Source organism: Muntiacus reevesi, chromosome 2 (assembly GCF_963930625.1).
Source record: "Muntiacus reevesi chromosome 2, mMunRee1.1, whole genome shotgun sequence".
NCBI lineage: Eukaryota > Metazoa > Chordata > Mammalia > Artiodactyla > Cervidae > Muntiacus > Muntiacus reevesi.
In genome coordinates this window covers 185952059-185972544 of record NC_089250.1, presented here as the reverse complement: position 1 = coordinate 185972544, position 20486 = coordinate 185952059, and positions in this window count along the sequence as shown.

Below are 20486 nucleotides of genomic sequence, written 5' to 3'. Positions count from 1 at the left end.
CTTTGTCGACATAGGTCTGTATAGTCAAAGCTATCGGTTTTCCAGTAGTCGTGTATGGATGTGAGAGTTGGACCATAAAGAAGGCTGAGCATCAAAAAACTGATGCATTCGTTCGTCCGACTGAGTTTTGTGTGGGTCTGTATATTCTTTCCCGCTGGTCAGGTACTCCTGTCCGCTCTTAGCTGGTGTTGTGCATGCACTTCCGTGTCTGACGGTGCATTCCTGATGTATCCATGGAGAGAGATATACTCCATGTCCACCTACTCCTCCACCATCTTGTTCTCTCAAAAAAATTGATGCATTTGAACTGTGGTGTTGGAGAAGACTCTAGAGAGTCCCTTGGACTGCAAGGAGATCAAGGCAGCCAATCCTAAAGGTTATCAACTCTGAATATTCATTGGAAGGACTGATGCTGAAGCTCCAAAACTTTGGTCACCTGATGTGAAGAACTGACTCATTGGAAAAGACCCTGATGCTGGGAAATATTGAGGGCTGGAGAAGGGGGCAACAGAGGATGCAATGGTTAGATAGCATCACTGACTCAATGGACGTGAATTTGAGCAAACTCTGGGAGATAGTAGAGGACAGAGGAGCCTGGCATGCTGTAGTCCATGGGGTGACAAAGAGTCGGACACACGAGACTGAAGACCTATTTGTCAAATTATTTCATTAATTCAAAGAATATGCAAGTCCACCCTAGCACTCACCAGGAACAAATTCTCCTACTATGCAGCTGTTATTATTTTTCCCTAACGGTTGTGTGATGCCACTGCTACACTCTCAAGGAAAAGTCAACAGAGAGCTATTTTCAAGTCTTGAGTTACACTTGCGGGGGATGGATTGTGACAAAGCATCGTCGCTGGTAACTACAGATGGTGCCTCTTTCGCCATAAAGGTGTCTCATCTGTTTTTCTTCCCACTTCTTAGGCTGTTTGCCACAATTAAGTACAGCAGCACAAAGTCCCACAGGCTGCTTTATGTTGTGTTTAAAAAGTTAATTAAATTGCCAAGTTGTTAAGTTGTTAAATTTAAAGTTTAAAAAAAAATCTATTAGCAAGTTTCCTCCTGATTAAAGTCGTGAGACCCATGTGTTTGATTTTCAACTTGGTCCTCTCCTGCCATAAACATTAAAAATAAAACAATCGCATTTTATGACCAAGCCCTCTACGAGGCCTTTTGTGTGATGCGTGAGGAGGGGAAAAAGGCAGTTAAATGACAATTCATCTACACACAAAACTTCCAAAGAACATGCGTCTCTTGGCAGGGTGGAATGAGGGAGGGAAAGAGGGAGATAAAACTGAACATCTGTCCAGAGTTACTGGATGCAGTTTTCTAATTTATAACCTGATTTTGTGAGATAATAGGAAGCAAATGCCCTGTCTCTTCTTAGGATGCTAGACTATGTTGATAGGACTTTGGAATGGACAGGCAGCATCAGCCAGTGGATTTCAGAAGCCAGACAGGACCACTCTAATTCCTGGCCCTACCTACATGTTACTAGACTACCCTGGATTTCCACTTTCCCACTGGCTCAAAGAAGATATGATAATATATGTTTCACAGGATTGTGGAGAATCAGTGAAGAAATGGCAAGGCTTGGGAAGATCCCCTGGAGAGGGTATGGCAACCTGCTCCAGTATTCTTGCCTGGAGAATTCCACGGACAGAGGAGCCTGGCAAGATGCAGTCCACAGGGATGCAAAGAGTCAGACACAACTGAGTAACTAATACATACACACACACACACACACACGTGTGCAACCTATGGTACTGATGAACCTATTTGCAGAGCTGCAGTGGAGACACAGACATAGAGAACAAAATTTTGGACACAGTGTGGGAAGGGGAGGGTGGGATGAATTCTGAGAGTGGCATGGAAACATATACACTACCATATGTAAAATAGCCAATGGAAATTTGCTATATGACACAGGGAGCTCAACTCAGGGCTCTGTGACAACCTAGAGGGGTGGATGGGGTGGGAGGTGGGAGGGAGGGGACATATGTGTACCTATGGTTGGCTCATGTTGATGTATGGCAGAAACCAACACAATATTGTAAAGCTATTATCCTCCAATTAAAAATAAATAAATTTAAAAAAAGAAGTATACACAGAAGAAAAAACAACAACAAAGAAACAAACAGCTCTACCAAAACAAATTACCCAGTATAGAATTTCACTGGGACCAAAGTTCAAATGTCAACTCAACCAACAGGGTGAATTTGAATGAGTTACTCAGCTTCTCTGACACAGGTATCAGGCTGATGAAGTGGGTTTGATGACACTATGCAAGACAGAGGGTTACCATGATGACTAAATGAAATAAAACACTACTTGAGAGAAAGTAGATTGCTTAATAAATGATTGCTATTATTATCAGTAAGTCACATGGAAAATGTATTCCAGTCTACATTTGTCTATCTATCATCTATCTATCCTATCTATCTTCAGATATAGTATTATTTCTTAGAACATCATGCAAGACAAACATGTATGTGTGTGTGCATGCACATGTACACCCTCAGTCGTGTCTGACTCTTTTGTGACCCCATGGACTGTAACCCACCAGACTCCTCTGTTTTTGGGATCTCCCAGACAAGAATACTGGAGTGGGTTGCCATTTACTTCTCCAGGAGATCTTCCCAACCCAGGGATTAAACCCACATCTCCTGCATTGGCAAGTGAGTTCTTTATCACTGAACCATTCAGGAAGCCCACACACATATATAAAACATAGGTAGATAATAGATAGATAGATAGATAGATAGATAGATAGATAGATATAGGTATCTGTAAGAGCTAATTTAGACTTCCCAGGTGGTGCTTGTGTTAAAGAACCTGTCTGCCAATTCAAGAGATGAATGAGACTTGGGTTTGATCCCTGGGTTGGGAAGATCCCCTGGAGGAGGCCATGGCAACCCACTCCACTATTCTTGCCTGGAGAATCCCATGGACAGAGGAACCTGGTGGACTATAGTCCATGGAGTTGCAAAGAGTCAGACACAAATGAAATGACTAAGAATGACGCAAGAATTTAAAGGGAGAATATGAGGATAAATTTGAATCATAAGAGATGCTTCAGTGCAGCCAGTGCTATAATAATAGAATCCACAAGTTGGAAGAGGTCTTAGAAATCATCCATTCTACCCTAACTGCTGAATGAATCTTCCCTGCCATCCACTGACAGGTTGTCATTGGAAATGTGATGTGGAACTCTACCTTCTGACAGCCTGTCCTAGGGCTGGACAGCTCTGATTTTTGGCAATCTTGTTCTTCTATTGATCTGAAGTCTGTCTCCCTTCCATATCGGGGTTACATGGAAGACATCTGCTCAGTCTTCTACATAATAGCTCTTGAAAGACTTGAAGGCAACAGTCATGAATCCTAAGGCGTCTCTTCTCTCAGATAAAAAGCCTCCATCTTTAGCAAACATGCACTCAAGATTCACTTCAAATGCCACTATCTCTTGAAAGCATCCCTTGTTCTGAGAAGAGCCAAATGTGCACCCTTTTCAAAGCCCCCATGCTCTCTTGAGCCAGCCCTCCACTGACTCTTTTATCCCAAAGTACTGTCATTACAGGTTTATATTCATTTTCCTCTGAAACTAAACAGTTATCTGGAGGGCTCATGGCTGATTCATCTCTGTATTCTGGTGGTACACAATTACACCTGAAAAACAAGATGGACGATGCAACTAGAGATGATCAGACTAAGTGAAGTAAGTCAGAAAGAGAAAGATAAGTACTATACGACATCACTTAAGTGTGAAATCCAAAATACAACGAGTAAACCTATCCACGAAACAGAATCATGGACATGGAGAACAGAAGGGAAGGCAGGTGAGAAAGGGGTGGATGGTGAATTTGGGGTGAGTAGATGCCAACTATGACATATTGACATACAGAATGGATAAACAACAAGATCCCACTTGATGGCTCAGTGGATAAAGAATCTGCCTGCAGCGCAGGAGGCTCAAGTGACGCAGGTTTGACCCCTGGGTCACGAAGATCCCCTGGAGAAGGAAATGGCAACCCACTCCAGTGTTCTTGCCTGGAAAACCCCATGAACAGAGGAGTCTGGTGGGTTACAGTTCAAAGGGTTGCAAAGAGTTGGACATGACTGAGCAACTCAGCACACTGCATAGCATAAGGCACTATATGCAATATCCTGAGATGGACTGTGACGGAGGAGAAAATAAAAAAGAATGCATTTGTGTATATGACTGAGTCACTTTATAGCAGAAATTAACAGAACATTGTAAATCAGTTACACTTCAATAAAAACAACATGGACATCCCCCCAAAAATTAAAAATAAAACTGCCATATGACCCACTTTTAAGTAAAAACCTACAAGAATTGAAAGCAGGGTCTCAAAGATGCATTTGTTCACCCAATTTCATAGCAGCATATAAACACAGTAAGAAACCAACCTTTAGTCCCCCAGCCCATGGACGGATAAACAAAATGTAGTGTATACACATAAGTAAATATTATTCAACCTTAAAATAGAAGGAAATTCCCAATACCTTTAGACCATGAAATTTTTTTGTTTTATGTCCCTGGATATGTTCCAGTGTCTCCTCGTTTACAGACTACGGGAACTTGACTAGAATTTGTATCCTGCTGTTGGGTGAAAATTGTATAAGCCTTAATTATGTTGAATTGGTTCATAGTGCTTTTCAGGTCTACTATATGCTTCTACTTTTTTGTCTATTCATTTTTGAAAGTTTGGTATTGAAACTCCAAGTAAAAATGTAGTTTTTCTACTTAAAAAATAATTGCAATATTTAGTGGAACTATATGTAACTTTGTTCTGTATTTCCCAAGTTTCCTGTAAATGTGTTATCACAATTCCATAGTTTAAAAAGTAAAAAGAAAGAAGGAAAAAAGGGAAGGAAATCCTGTGCCATGCTGCAGCATGGATAAATCCTGGTGACATTATGTTAAGGGAAATAAACAAGTCACAAAAAGACAAATATTGCATGATTCCACTTCTGCCCCACTAGAGGAGGCAAATTCATAGAGACAGAATGGAGAATGGAAGTTACCAAGGGCTTGGAGGAGTGGGAAATGGAGACTTCATACTTAATGGGTGTAGAGTTTTGGTTTTGTAAGATGAGAAAAATTCCAGTGACAGATAGTGGTGATAGCTGTACAAAAATACAAATATACTTACACCACTCAACAGCCCATTTAAAAAATGGGTGATAAATTTTATTTTATGTACATTTTATCACAATGAAAAAATTCTAAACAAAATAAAATAATTCCTGCTGAATGGGTAAATGAATGAATATATTTTAACTAAGAGAAGTAATACCCCATAATCTTACAGATACTTTGGCTGAGAGGCAGAAGATAATCTGATGAGGGCAAAACTGGTTCTGTTACTCCTTAAATCACATTGTTCAGACAGTTGCTTCCTCTGCAACCACCTAATGCCTGCTTTAATAAGAATAGAGGTGCCTTAAGCTCATCCAAGAGGTCAGTATCAGCCTGGCTTTTTTTGTTCACGTTCTTTTGAAAGCCAAGTGATACAGATCAGTTCGAGAATACTGCAGGTTTGGAGAGAAATGCAGCCAACTTTACCAATGGGGTGAAGAGCACTTCCTGTTGGACACACTTTCCAAGGGAACAGTCAGCCCCATCTGTATATTCTTTTACAAAGAATAATTTTCATCAAATGGTCTAGGTTTCAACCCCAACTGCTGAAAAGTCAATATGACATTTTCCTCTGTACCTTTTTTGTTCTTACATCAAGGTCTGAGGACATAATTTGTTAATGACAACACACAAACAATTTATCCCAAGTGACCTGAATTAAGGTAACGAAGCATCAAGGCCTCCAAATCCTTTACACGCTATCTTCCCCCGATATCCTCTCATCAAATCTGTAGGGGTTTTGCCTATGCTAATTCCCCAGGGAGAAAAATTTTCCTCCCAAGGCCTTGTTCCATGAAAACTGCCTTCCAGTCTCCATTTCACAAAACCCTGGAATGCGACACTATCCCAAATGCCACCAAGCTTCGCTGAGTCAACAGGAGGTAACATCGCCCTGCAATGCAAGACTGGAGGGGAAAGGCCCCCCGGCCATCACAGGTGGGTGTCCCTGACCCTGCTTTGCTGGGGAATCTCACACGAGGGAAGTGTTCACTCTTCGTTTGTATGAACAGTCAACTGTGGCATCATGGATGCTGTTAAGTGGATTTCATTATGGAAATGATGCGAAAGAGGGCCACGGGCTCCAAAATCCATTAAACTGTTTTCTATTGCTTTACATATTCTTCTATGATAAAAATAGCCTGATATTTGAATTTAAGAAGCCTCTGCCTAAAGGGTAACAGATGGATATTAAGAAGATTATAATAAAGAGGGGGATTATCAAAAGAGAAAATGGGGGCTGGGGGAAGGATCGTCCTTACACTGAAGGCAAATCAGTTTTGGGGAGTGACGGATTTTCCAGAATGTGACACTTTTCTCGTTGGCAGGAAAACTTCTCAGCACCTTGGTCACACTGAAGGGATTTGCAGCCACGGGTTGTTGGGTTTTATTTCACAGCCGCTTTTCTCTGACTGCCTGGGGGGTATGTTTGTCACTTCCAGAAAATGCAATTCGTGTTCCAAGATCCACTCACCGTAGCTCTGGACACAACAAACCCTCTCCTTTCTCCCTGTGTCTGTTTTCCTCCTATGCCCCGTCCCCAGAGAAAACAAGGGGACCACCCCCACGTGTTACACGCCTGCGGTACACGTGCATTTTGGTCAACCTCAAAACTCTAAACTTTGGGCAACAACCTTGATTCAAAATACTGCAATCAACTCTTGCCTTTCTCGCCTTCTCTGTTGTTACTGTTGAGTCGCTAAGCCAGGTCTGACTCCTTGCCACCCTAAGGACTGCAGTATGCCAGGCTCCCCAGTCCTTCATTATTTGCTCAGATTTGTATCCATTGAGTCGGTGATGCTATCTAACCATCTCATCCTCTGCCATCCCCTTCTTTGGCTTTTGTCCTTCCCCAGCATAAGGGTCTTTTCCAACGAGTTGGCTCTTCATAATATGTGGCCAAAATACTGGAGCGTCAGCTTCGGCATCATCTATCCTTCTTATTACTTTGGAATTGCTGCTCAGAAACTCTATCCTCCAAGCTCTTCTTTACTAAACAGCCATGTTGAAATCTATATTTTATACATCATATGAAGTACCCATAGATAAACCTAGACAGCATATTAAAAAGCAGAAACATCACTTTGCCAACAAGGGTTCACATAGTCAAAGCTATGGTTTTTCTAGTGAGAGTTAGACCATTGGACCATCAGCCTGAAGAATTGATGCTTTCAAACTGTGGTGCTGGAGAAGACTCTTGAGAGTCTCTTGGACAGCAAGGAGATCAAACCAGTCAATCAGAAAGGAAATCAACCCTGAATATTCACTGGAATGACTGATGTTGAAGCTGGAGCTCCAATACTTTGGCTACCTAATAGGAAGAGCAGACTCATTGGAAAAGACCCTGATGCTGGGAAAGACTGAAGGCTGGAGGAGAAGAGGGTGACAGAGGAGGAGATAGTTGGATGGCATCACCGACTCAATCGAGATGAGTTTGAGAAAACTCCAGAAGATGGAGTTTGCCTGGTGGGCTCAGTTCCTTGGGTCACGAAGAGTTGGGGATGACTGAAGCAACTTAGCACATATGCATGCAAAGTGCTTCCTCAATCAACTTCTTTAAACAAGTTTTCCTCTGCCCTTGAACTAGAATTATATTTTGGCTAGATTGTAAACTATTTTAATCATTGTCCTTTTTTGTCTTGTTTGGAGTGTTTTTTTCCATCAGAAATGTGAAAATATTATTTTTGTCTTTAAGATGTGGATATTTCACTATTATTGACGAGAAGTCTATAAATCTGGGTATCCTATCTGAGATGATGTGAGTCCTTTTGCTCTGACAATTCATGGTTTTCTTTGGTTCCCTTTGCTTTCTTCTTGTATTTATGATTTGTTTCTCCTTGGTCTGAGGTGTTTTTTCTTTTTTTTAAATTCTTTAATCCAAATGTTAGCACATTAAGACTTTTAAATCTGTCTCCAAGTCTCTTAATTTTTAAATTTAAATTTAAAGCCAGCTAGCCAAGTAAGTGCAGCTGTTATGAGTGTAAAGTTAAGATCAAGAAACAGAATATACCCAATACCCAAAAGCAAGCTTCATTCTCCCTGTCACTAACTCCCATTCTTTTTCCCACCACCAGTACGATGGCCAATATTTTGATTTCTAATGGGATAAGTTAGTTTTGTCTATGTTTGTGTTTTACATAAATAAAAAGAATGGGTGTCCTATTTTATGTCGGCTTCTTCCATTCACATTATTTATACAGTTGCTGATCACTTTTTCTCATCGTTGTTTATTATTCCATTGCATGAATATGCTATAATTTATTTACTCACCCACTGTTGATAAGCATGTGGATAATTTCTCATTTTATCTTAGAATTCTGAAGACTGTTTCATTTTCTTCTGGTCTGCATTGAGGTGGATTACACATTTAGTTTCTCCATATAGTACTACTTGGACATATCTCCCTTTTCTTTGTAGGGATTTAACATTTTTCTCTGAATATCTGCTATTTTGATTTTTCACTATAGTGTCTCAGTATGTATTTACCTGCATTGATCCTATTCACTCAGACACTTTTATCAATAACCATGGATGTTATTGACATCATCTGCTCTTCCTTACAGGTAATCACGCTTCATAATTACCTCATTTACTTCTCACAGCATTCCTGCAAGGAAGGGATCGTTGTACACAATTTACAGGTGAGCAGACCCTAGCTCAAAATACAAAACACCTCTGCCCCAATTTGGAAAGAATCCCAATTCCAATAACTGCCATATCCTAATCATGATTTAATGCATTCTAGAGATAATACATTCTTATGGGCTACCTGCTTCTATATGTGAATATGGCATTCTGATTGTGTAGTGTACCATAAAGATCAGTAAAAAGCTAAACATGCAACACCAATACAAGCAAAAAATATAAATAAAACCAAGAGCTTCCTAACAAAATATTTTAAGGAAATATTAGACTAAACAAAGTTTACTTATTTTGTTTTAACTACATGACTTAAAGCCTTTAATATGTTTCTGAGCTCTAAATGCCCCCAAGGGAAAAATGTGAGGAATAAACAGCATTCAGCATTTCCTAAATATAGAACCCTTTTTAAGATTACGACCAGTTTATTTTTACCCAACATTTTATCATGAAAATTTGCAAAAAAATGGAAAAGTTGAAACAATTGTATAGTGAATACCCATGTGCTCATCTCTCAGCTTCTACAGTGAAGACTTTGATGTATTTATTTTATTATTTATCCATCCATCTACTTATCCATCCATTTGTCCCTTAATCCACTCATTTATCTACCTATCTGTCTATCTATTGATCCAACCATCCATCCATCCATCTATCCATTCATTCATCTATCCATCTATTTATTCTTTTATCCATTCATCAACCCATCTTATATTTGGAGGAATTTCAAAGTAAATTGCAGCGCATCAGTACTCGACAAATACTTCAGTGTGCATATTATTAACTAGCCTTCAACATATTTTATGACTATTTGTTACTGTAGTAGAAGTTAGATAAGGCAAAAGAAGACATTTCAAGACTTGTTAAATTTAGAATTTAAATTAAAAATTTTAACATGAATTTTTAAAGAATTTTGACAAATGCAATGATCTGTATGACCCAAGTTCATTACCCCAGAAAGTTTCCGGATTCCCCTTTCCAGTAATCCCTACTCCCACCCACTCAAACAGAGGAAACGATTTTTCTGGTGTTTTCCCACTACCGTCCCAGCAACAGTCACTATTTGCTTATTTGCTCACCACACATCAGTTTTGCTGTTGGAAAACAAATCTGCAGTTTCTCCCATTCTGTTGTTTTGAGATTCATCTATGTCATTACATGCACCTATAGTTAGCATAGAAGCTTTTTTCTTTTTTTCTGTAGCATCTTGCTGAAGGAATACGGTACGAAAAACACTTTAGGGGATACTGGGCTACACAATTTGTGGAAGAGCAGAGAATGGATCTGAACTGAACTGAACTCAGAGAACTGATCTGATAAGAATATGTGGTCTTCTCTACAGTACAAACAAACAATAAGGCATTCTTAAGTTCAGATTTTTAAAAATATATCTTGCCTCTATTAAAATGTCGAAGATATACAATGTTTGATAACTGGGCTAGGCATGAAAAAGATGTCTATGTTTTTAACTTATGACCTTGATTTAGTTTTAAGGCAATCACTTTAATAATCTTTCTATAACAACTCCAAATTAATGAGTGTAACTTCTCTTAACATAACACCCAAAAGCTTGCCTTCATCTGAAGGTTGTATAAAAATATAACTAAACAAAGCAAGACAAAATACTCTACAAATGTAAGTACTCTAAATCTTGTCACTATCATTCATGACAATGATTTAAATACTACTTTTCCCTCCTTTTGGACTCCTAGGAATTTAAAGTTGCAAGAAAATGTAAAGATTCAAGCTCCTCTTCATCAATCACTTCCATTTCTGCGTGAAGAGTGAAGATATTACAGGAAAACAATGACTAACCAGCAGATAGAGGCAAATATGGGATAAAAATCCCGTTCACTCCAAATGTCATCTTGTTTTACATCCCTGCTGGTCAGTTGTATCTTTCTTGAATGAAAGTTAGATTGAAACTGGTTTTGAAAATTCCCCTTAAACATAACTTGGGTTTTTAATCCAAGAGACCTGGAAAAAAACTTTCATCTGTATCTGGGACTTCCCAGGTGGCTCAGTGGTAAAGAATCCACCTGCCAAGCAGGAGATGGGATTCAATCCCTGGGTTGGGATGATTCCCTGGAGGAGAAAATGGCAACCCACACCAGTATTCTTACCTGGGAAATCCCACAGAGAAGCCTGGCGGGCTACAGTCTATGGGGTCCCAAAAGAGCTGGATATGTTTTACCAGGTAACCAAAAACAACAACAAATTCGGGTAAACAGCCATTCCAATTTGCCTAGGACTGTCTTAATTTCATCACTAAAATGCTATCTATCCTAGGAAATACTTCAGACCTAGAAAATTGTACATCTGGTCATCCCAAATCTTCTCAGGAGTGGGAGCTTCATAAAAGAATCCCTATATTTACATTTCAAGCACTCTTGAAAGTTGGGCCTTTGCAAGGGACCATCAGAAAACTTGTTAAACCTGTTTCCTACTTTTCTACTGGAAGCAGGGTTCACATAAGGAAGCCTACCTACTAAAACTAAAGTTACCACTGGATCCACCAATCCAACTCCTGGGCATATATTTGGAGAAAACCATCATTCTAAAGGATGCATGCACTCCAGTGTTCATTGCAGCACCCCAAAGTTCACTGTAGCCAGGACATGGAAGCAACCTAAAAGTTCATCAATGAAGGAATAAAGCAGATGTAGAACAAATATACAATGGAATACTAGCCACAAAAATGAACAAAAGAATGCAGTCTGCAGCAACATGGAGAGACCTAGAGGTTGTCATACTGAGTGAATAAGTCAGACACAAATAGACAAACATCATATGGCATCACTTGTATGTGGAATCCAAAGAAATGGTGCAAATGAACCTATTTACAACACAAAAGCTGAGTCACAGATGTAGAAAACAGACTTGTGGCTACCAGAGAGGACAGTGTAGGGAAGGATAAATTGGGAGATTGGGATTGGTGTATACACACTACTATTGATAGACTATATAACTAATAAGACCCTACTGAATAGCACAGAGAACTTTATTCAATACTCTGTAATGACTTACAAGGGAATAAAATCTAAACAAGAATGGATATATGTGTCTGTATAACTGACTGACTTTGCTGTAAGCAGAAACTAACACAACATATTCTCCAATGAAAAACTAATTAAAAAAAAAAAAGTCTCCCTGTATCACTTGACAATTAAATTGCCCTTATTGGGGAGGGCGTGGATTTGACGCAATGATTATAAGTGAAACATTTAGAGTAAAAGCCCTGGATTTAATACTCAGATCTCCTCCCTGCGAGTTACGTGACCTTGAGCAAGTCACTTTACCCCTTACAGCTTCAAATGTCTTACCTTATAAATGGTGGCGAATAACTACCTATCTTGCAAGTTATTGTGTGGATAAAATGAGATCACACGTGTCAAGGGCTTGGCAGGGTGCCTGGCGGGTGGCTAGTGCCCTGTAAGAAGTAATTCCTTTTATGATTTAATATGCAAGCCCTACAAGAAAGCTTAAACACCAAGCTGGGAACAGCTTCCACAGGGACTTTATCCATGAACCTGCCTGTGGTTTGATGCACTCAGAAGGTTCACTTCCATTGAATGAAAAGCAGAAGAAACAGCTGAACAGCAGGCATTCACCTCAGCTCTAAGGGTTAAACAAAGAGGCAACTGCTTTTACATCGGAATGTTTTTGTCACCCTCTTTTAATGTGAAACCTTTTCATCTGCGCTAAAGCTTCAGAAGTCAGATTCACCGAACTCACTTTGAGACTTTTGCTAGCGATGGGACTTTAATTACCTTTCAGACACAGGGATGGCTCTTGTCTTGAAAAACAGAAAGAAAGAACTCTTTTTTTCCCCCTCCTCTTCGCTCATTCTTTTTTTTTTTTTTTTCAGATTGAAATCTTTTGTTCCTGGCACTTTCCATATGCCACACTTTAATATTTAATCAGCCCCCACCTCATCAGAAGACTGCTGGCCTCATTAGATAATTAATGGTTGCTGGCACTGCATTTGCTCCAGTTAATACATCTGCAGCCAGCAATTAGCGCCTGAGTTTATTAGTTGCACTGGCTTCATTGACTGGGGAAGCAATTCGCCTTTGATTGAAGCCGCTGGGATGGGCATATGTGGACAGCTTGCCCCCTGTTCCTTGGCATTCTTTTGTTTACAATTTTTTTTTTTTTTGGCTACCGTTTTGCAACACAGCGCATCCTGGCCCTGCCACCAACAGTTGGTAGGGAAGATTTCCCTTTTATAATTTAGAAGATAATTGGGTAATTCTGTGCAGGAGAGAGGCGGCTGCAGGGTGGGGCAAAAGCTGGGAGGGAAATGGCTAAGTAATTTGTTCTTTTGGAAATGTCTATTTTTTTTAAAAGGCGTAGAGTCAAGGCTGAGGAATTCAGGGGGAATCCAGGCTGAGAGATGCAATCCTATAGGATGGGCTGCTGCCTGGAGTTAATATGTTGCTTCTTAGAGCCCAGGAGGTACAGAGATGGGTCTTCTGCCATCTTTCATCCCTAAACTTGACTTCCTTGCTTTGGCCCAGTTCCTGCCTCCATTTTTGTTACTAAGTGAAATCGCGTCATTTTCATGTACTTTTCCTACATGCTTCCCTGATGACTCTGATCACAGCCAGTTTCTTCCTGGTGATTAAAATCTTGGCCTCTCACCAGGATTATCCCCTTGTCAAATCCCGCTTTCATTCCCATTGCTAGATACTCGGGGAGATGATCATTAAGAACACAATCATGATGTGAAATATGAAGGAAATGAGGGTGACAGTGTCTAGGTATATCAGAGAAAAGAAGGAAACAAAGAAAATATAGCTCAACCAATTGGGGGAGAAGGGAAGGAAAAAGCAGAAAAGACCAGAAGCAATAAGAGTTTCCAATTTTTGTCTGTCTTTTAGGCCCAAATTCCTAACTCAAGACCCACCTTAAATACATATGCCATAAATGGAAGGAAGTGACGATGATGATGGTAATACTGATGAAGATAACAAATCTTTACTGAGCATTTTTCAAGTATCAGGCATCCTGCTAAAAAGTGTTTTGTCACATAATACTAAGGTATCTCTATAATCTTTCTTCCCATTTTAAGGATGAGAAAAAGGACCTCCACTGATTTTCAACGTTTTCCCCAGATTACACAATTTGTAGCGTCTGAGCTGCCATTCAATGAGCCTCTAGCCTGCATCAGTCAATTCACATGCATTAATTTATTTCACATAAACATTGAAAAGTTCAGCGGTTATTTACCTAGGATCATGCAACAAGTACAGAGGCTGTTTAATTCCCAAGCCTCTTTCCACTACTATAAAGACTAATACCATCTAGGGTCCCAGTTAACATTCAAGTTGAAGGAACAGTCTAGAAGGATTCCAGCCTACTCAAGACTATGTGCTAAATTTTGGATTGCCCTATCATGATATTCAGGGATTCCCAGGTAACTTAGTGGTAAAGAATTCACCTGCCAATGCAGGAGATATGGGTTCTATCCCTGGGTTGGGAAGATCCCCCAAGAGGAGGAAATGGCAACCCCCTCCAGTATTCTTGCCTGGGAAATCCCGTGGACAGAGGAGCCTGGTGGGCTATAGTCCACGGGGTCACCAAGAGTTGGATACAAATGAGCAGCAGAAGAACAGTGACACTTCAGTCTTTTGGATGATATCAAGGTCAAACACGCCTCTTCAGGTCTAAATTGTAAGACTGATATATTGATTCACCTTTTAATTGTGGGTTTTTTTTTTCAGGGTCAGTTCAGTTTTCAACCTCAGGTAGAATGCTGTATCAGATAAACTACATCCCTAGTAAAAATGCACAAGGTAGACACCTGCCCATATGGTGAAGTACTTCTCAAAAGGCTCACACAAATAACATGGAGAGAATGCTACTGAGCAGATCTTGATTAAGAACAATAAGGGAAGCCTGGGATTCTAAATTTCTAACAAGATCCTGGGTTGTATCAGCGCTGGCAAAGCAGTGGTTCTCAAACCAAGAAGCACCGTAGAGTCACCTGGAGTGCTTGAATTTCTCAACACCAATTTCTAGGCACCACTCCATCAATAAAACTAGTATCTCTGGGGAGGGGGCTGGTGCTTAGGATTCCGTATTGTTTAAAAGCATCCCAAGTGTTTCTAATACACACTCAGAACCACTGGCTTAAAAACAAACATCTTAGTGGGACAAATCAGCTGAGTGTTGCATGATCCACACAAACCGAGAGCAGAGGGACTCAGATAGAAGACATTCCCTGTGACAAGACAAGAATGAAGACCTTCCTGGATGGTACACCATCTGATTCTCCGACGGCTCCTCAGTGACTTACCCAACACTGTTGGAGGAAAGCATGATTTACCATCTCAGGTCCATCTCAAGTTTTCAGGGCGAAATGGAAAAGCTGGTAAAGGTCCAAGGCCTGAGTGTCCTCATATATAAAACGGAGCAAATGCGTTACTTGCTGAAGAAACAGGTCATCAACAGGAGGAGATTGCTGGCTGGCCCACGGAGTGGACCCAGGCAATCAGCAATCGCAGGGTTGTCATCCTTTCCTCTGTCCTAGGAGGATACTTCCTGTCCACTGTTCCTGCAGCAGGAGCGGCTCCAAGGATGTAGCCTTGAGAAAGCGAGGTGTTCAGATCACCTGGACTGGATATGAGCCTAAACCAAGTGCCGGGGTCCGTATAAACCAAGATTCCAGCGGGCAGGTGCCGAGATCTCTCTGTCTTACGGCCTCTCAAGACCAGCCTCATAATCCAGTTGCTTCACTTATTAACACCGCCACCTGCCCATCCGGAGGGGTTTACCTCGCTCTGGGGTCTCTCCTTGGGCTCTGTGCTCCGGCGGTTTGCAAAGCAAAGTGTGGCAAGCCATCCTGGAGACCGAAGTAATGGCTCTTGGGAAAGAGGCGTTGGCAGAAGGGGAATCCCGGGCTGGCCATCGACCCCTATGTGGGGAGGGGGGTCCTGAATGTCAGATGCGTGCAGACCGCAGCTGGCGCACAGGACGCCCCCAACAGGCTGGCTGGTCCGATGTGCGAGCTTGCAGAGCAGCTCAGAGGGCGCTGCAGGCGGAGAAGCATGTCACGGAAGCACCGCCGGCTGACTTCCTCTTGGGGCGGGACCGCTGGCCACTGATGCCCAATTGATGGCGGAAGTTCAAATTAGAAAGTGGGAAGAACTGGGGTCAGAGGAAGACTGCAGAGTCCCCTGTTCTGTTCACCCCGGGGCCGGCAGACAATCTGGAGGAACTGGATGGTCAACTGGAGACCTCGGAGAGCCCTTTTGCAAAGCGAGGAGGGCAGGAGTTGCCCAAGATTAGAGTCCAAGAGCTGGTGAGGAAGCCTGATTAAGATGCTAAGGGGTGGGATCCCTAGGAAAGTGATGAGGAGGTCTTGGAGAGGATGAGACCTCCGTCTGACCCCTCGAGCTGAACCGCGGCAGGCCCCAGGCAATTTGAAGCTCCTCTGTCCTTGAAACGTACATTCTGCCCACTGTTTTCATATTGGAAGCTTTGCCCTGATGTATCTTTGAGAGAGTGAAGTGGTGAGCCTGTCTGGACAGGGTATCTGTTAAAACTAAGATTCTGGCAGACAGATGCCTAAATCTATTCATCTTACAGCTGCCCAAGACAAATTTGTAGGTAAGTTCTTTTTTTTTTTTTTTTTTTTTTTAATGAGTAAAAGATGCTAAGACTTTTAAAAAAGAGGAAGAGATAAGCTTTGTAAATTCCCTTGTTTATTAAACCTGCCACCTACGAGTCTGGAGTGGCTGCCTCTTTCTTGAATCTCATCTCGTCCCCCATGTACGGGGTCAGTTTGCAAGCCAACACCTGCCTGAGGGTGAAGGAAAGTGACCCATATGTGGGTTCTCTGGGAAGCCTATATGAGCTGCAGCAAAGCAGGGCACAGTTGTTAATAACCCTGTACCCCCCGCAGCAGTGCAGGCTTTTCCAAGCTGGAGAAGACTCCAGGGCAATTACTTTAATTATAATTCAGTTCTAAATACCTGTAAGTATGCAGTTTTGCTGAAAGCAAAAACTGTGTTCATCAGATTTTTTTTTTTTAAGTATCATAAATTGGGTGTTTTTTGTGTTTTTTTGGCTACACTGGGTCTTCCACGGGCTTCCCAGGTGGCTCAGTGGTAAAGAATCCTCCGGCTAAGACAGGAGAGGAAGAGACATAGGTTCAATCCCTGGGTTGGGAAGATCCCCTGGAATAGGAAATGGCAACCCACTCCGGTATTATTGCCTGGAAAATTCCATGGACAGAGGAGCCTGGCGGGTGACAGTTCATGGGGTTGCGAAGAGTCGGACACGATGAAGCACACCATCCCTGTGGGCTTAGTTGCCCCATGGCATATGGGAACTTCCCAGATCAGGCATCAAACCTGGGTCTTCCACACTGGCAGGCTGATTCTTTACCACTGGACTACCAGGGAAGTCCTCATCATATTTTTGCTTTTCCTACACATTGGGAGAATAAAAAGAGACCTAAGAATGTAGTGTTTATCATGTTGTGCCATGTGCTATTGGTAAATAGGATGATTTTGGATGGCCCATGGAAGCACTTAAAAACATACCAATGTAAATACACATGAGAAAAATAGTGGATTTTTGGCGATGATACAAAATTATGCTTTTGAATGCATTTATTAAAATGAAAAGAGTTATACAGCCTTAAGATCTTGTTACACATTCTTTGTACTATAACAAGTAATAAGTGCAAGTGAAGTGATACATTGATGAGGAAGGAATGTGATCAACTGTTTGAACTTGGAAGAACCTCTTTCTGATCCCTCTTCACAGATGGATCCAACCACTCCCACTCTTCTCCGCCTTACTTGCCCGATGTTGATGACAAATGCCCATGTTGTCTTTATCAGTTTTATCCTTAAAATTAGCAAGTTAAAGTTCAGGAATTTCCCTGAAGGAAATAACTATGCAAGTTTGCACATCCAAGCACAAAAATGAACATCACCATTGTTCTTACAGGACCTTTTATTAGCTTGGGGCAGGAGCAAATATGTTATTAGATTGACTCATGTGAAACTTTCACATTAGTGGGTCAAAAATAGGTGAATATTAGCAATCAGATATCTGACAATAATGAAGCGTATTTGGGCATATTCTGTGTAATAATACATTCCTCAGTCATCTGCAATAAAGCTGTGGAATACTACTTAATGACAGAGATGTTGTCAAAATATTGACTGTGTGAACAAAACAAACGAAATAGGTTGACACAGTTATAAATAGTGTTATTTGTTTAGACTATATTTATGCATAGAAAAAAATAGCACATGGCATAGTTTAAATCAAAGTCTTACAAAAATATAAGTCTTACAAATTCTCTGTTTCTCATTTTCATCGTCTGTGATTGCTTCTAGTTTATTTAGTTAAGATTTTTAAAATTTCATTTTAAATGTGTGACAGGTCATCACAACTAATTCTTAGTTCTCTCTCTCATTTCTGGGTATGAAGTGATACATTGTTCTATTGCTTGCTTTCACTCTGTGAAGTTTATTATTCATGTTTCTTTTGTTAAATAGCCTCATAGTACTTCTCAACACCTAACTCCAGGCAGTCATTTGAATCCATCGACATTGTCATGCAAGCCGATGTTAATTTTCCTTCCCTGGTCTGGAAACCCCGACAGTGAGAGGTTTTCCCTTCATCCACAGCCTCACTTCTGCACAAATAGTTCTGTGTCTTTCTCACTGCCTCATTCTCTCCTCTGAACCTCACTCAGACTTGTACCACTGATCACTGAATTTCTCTATCTCAGCCACTCCTGGTAATTCAGGGTCACTAGTGTAATCACCAGTTCCCAGTTGTTGGAAATTTTCTGGATTTAAAATGAAAAGTCCCATGTCCTAGGAAATCCCTCAGTCCTAGGAAAATCTGGAGGATTGGTTGATCTAGCCCTGATGTGAGTTAGGAGGGATCACTGTGAACAAGACCGTGTGTGACATACCAAAGCTACTTGTTAATAAGAATGTCAGATAACTGAGCCAAGGCCAAGAGGGATGTCTTCAGCTTCAGGTCGTAGAAGAGCTTTAAGAAAATTGGGAGACTTTAAGTAGCGTCACAGGGCTTCTAAGAGTCCAGCTATAAGAGATCTATGACAAGGCAGGCTCTGATATCTGCCAAAGCATCTCCTGATTTAACTGGAGGAGCTTGACACATCTAACTTGGTGCAGACAATTCTACCCTGAGTGGCTCAGGGCTTCCCTCAGTGGCTCAATGGCTCCAATGGTAAACAGTCTACCTGCAGTGTGAGAGACCCGAGTTTGACCCCTGGGTCCTGCTGGAGAAGTAATGGCTACCCACTCCAGTATTCTTGCCTGGAGAATTCCATGGACAACGGAGCCTGGTGGGCTACAGTCCAAGGGGTCACAAAGAGTAGGACACAGCTGAGCAACTAACACTTTGGTTCACTTTCTGGCCAGTTTCCTTGACACGTTCTAGGAAGTCAGCTGCAGATGGTCTAGGCTTGAGAATGTGATGGGAAGTTGAACTCCTAGCCTCTGGAATGGATCCTCTTAGCTCTCAATCTTTGCAGGTTGATTTCAGCTCTCAGCCAATATCAAGCCACTGGTTCCTTCCGTGAATTCAGGGCACCATGTTTTCCACAGCCCTAAAAGTGAAAGAAAATTAGTCGCTCAGTCATGTCCAACTCTGCAACCCCTAGAATTGTAGCCCACCAGGCTCCTCTGTCCATGGGATTCTCCAGGCAAGAAGACTGGAGTGGGCTGTCATTCCCTTCTCCAGGGGATCTTCCCAACCCAGGGATTGAACCCAGGTCTCCTGCATCTCAGGCAGATTCTTTACCATCTGAACCACCAGGGAAGCCCTAAATAGGAACCAAAGTGAGTGATGATCATGATCTAAGTTAATGATGCTTCCCTCATATTCCAAATGCAAAAAGTGAAAACTCTCTAATTTCTTCTTCTGAGAGGCCATTAATAGAAATCTTTAAAAAGACAGTTTCCTAGCACTGGAAATATTAAGCTGTTATTATGGCAAATGAGCTTATTTTTACTTTCAAATGAAAATATAAATAAGTAATAAGTAAATATCAGCAATTTTGGTTCCATAATGAATAAGGACAGAATTGGGAGCTGAAAGAGTGTGTGCCCATTAAAGAGAGTGGGAAATTAACATTTGTTGACATTCTCCTGCTTTTAGTTTTAATGTAAACTAGAGGCAATTAAGTTATGTTCAACATTTTTCCCTTGTAAATATTTTCCGTTTCTCTATATAGTAACCAAGATGTCTTACAACAGGGCCATATTAACAAGCCCCAAACTAGAGGGGCAGTCTTACCTGTCATCTGCCAATGTAAAAATAGAAAGCCCAAGTCCTTGAATAATTCAGTGTTTCTCATCTATTTCTTATCCACTTCATGACTGTGCCATTCACCATTCAGGATGCCAACTGTTTTTCTGTTTTCTGGTGGGTTTTTTTCCTTCCCCACATTCACAATCTCTAGGTAAATCTATAAATCCCCACTCAGAAGAACATGAATTATCTGATGCTTGAATGAAATGAAGACAAAAACAAGCTTGAATATTTAAACTTACAGCAAGTATCTTCCATGATAGATCCTTTCAGACTCCCACTCATTTTTTTCTTTGATATCTACTACTGCTATAAAGTCCCAGTTTATCATATAACATTACAATTTATGGTATAACCAGCTTGTGTACTGACT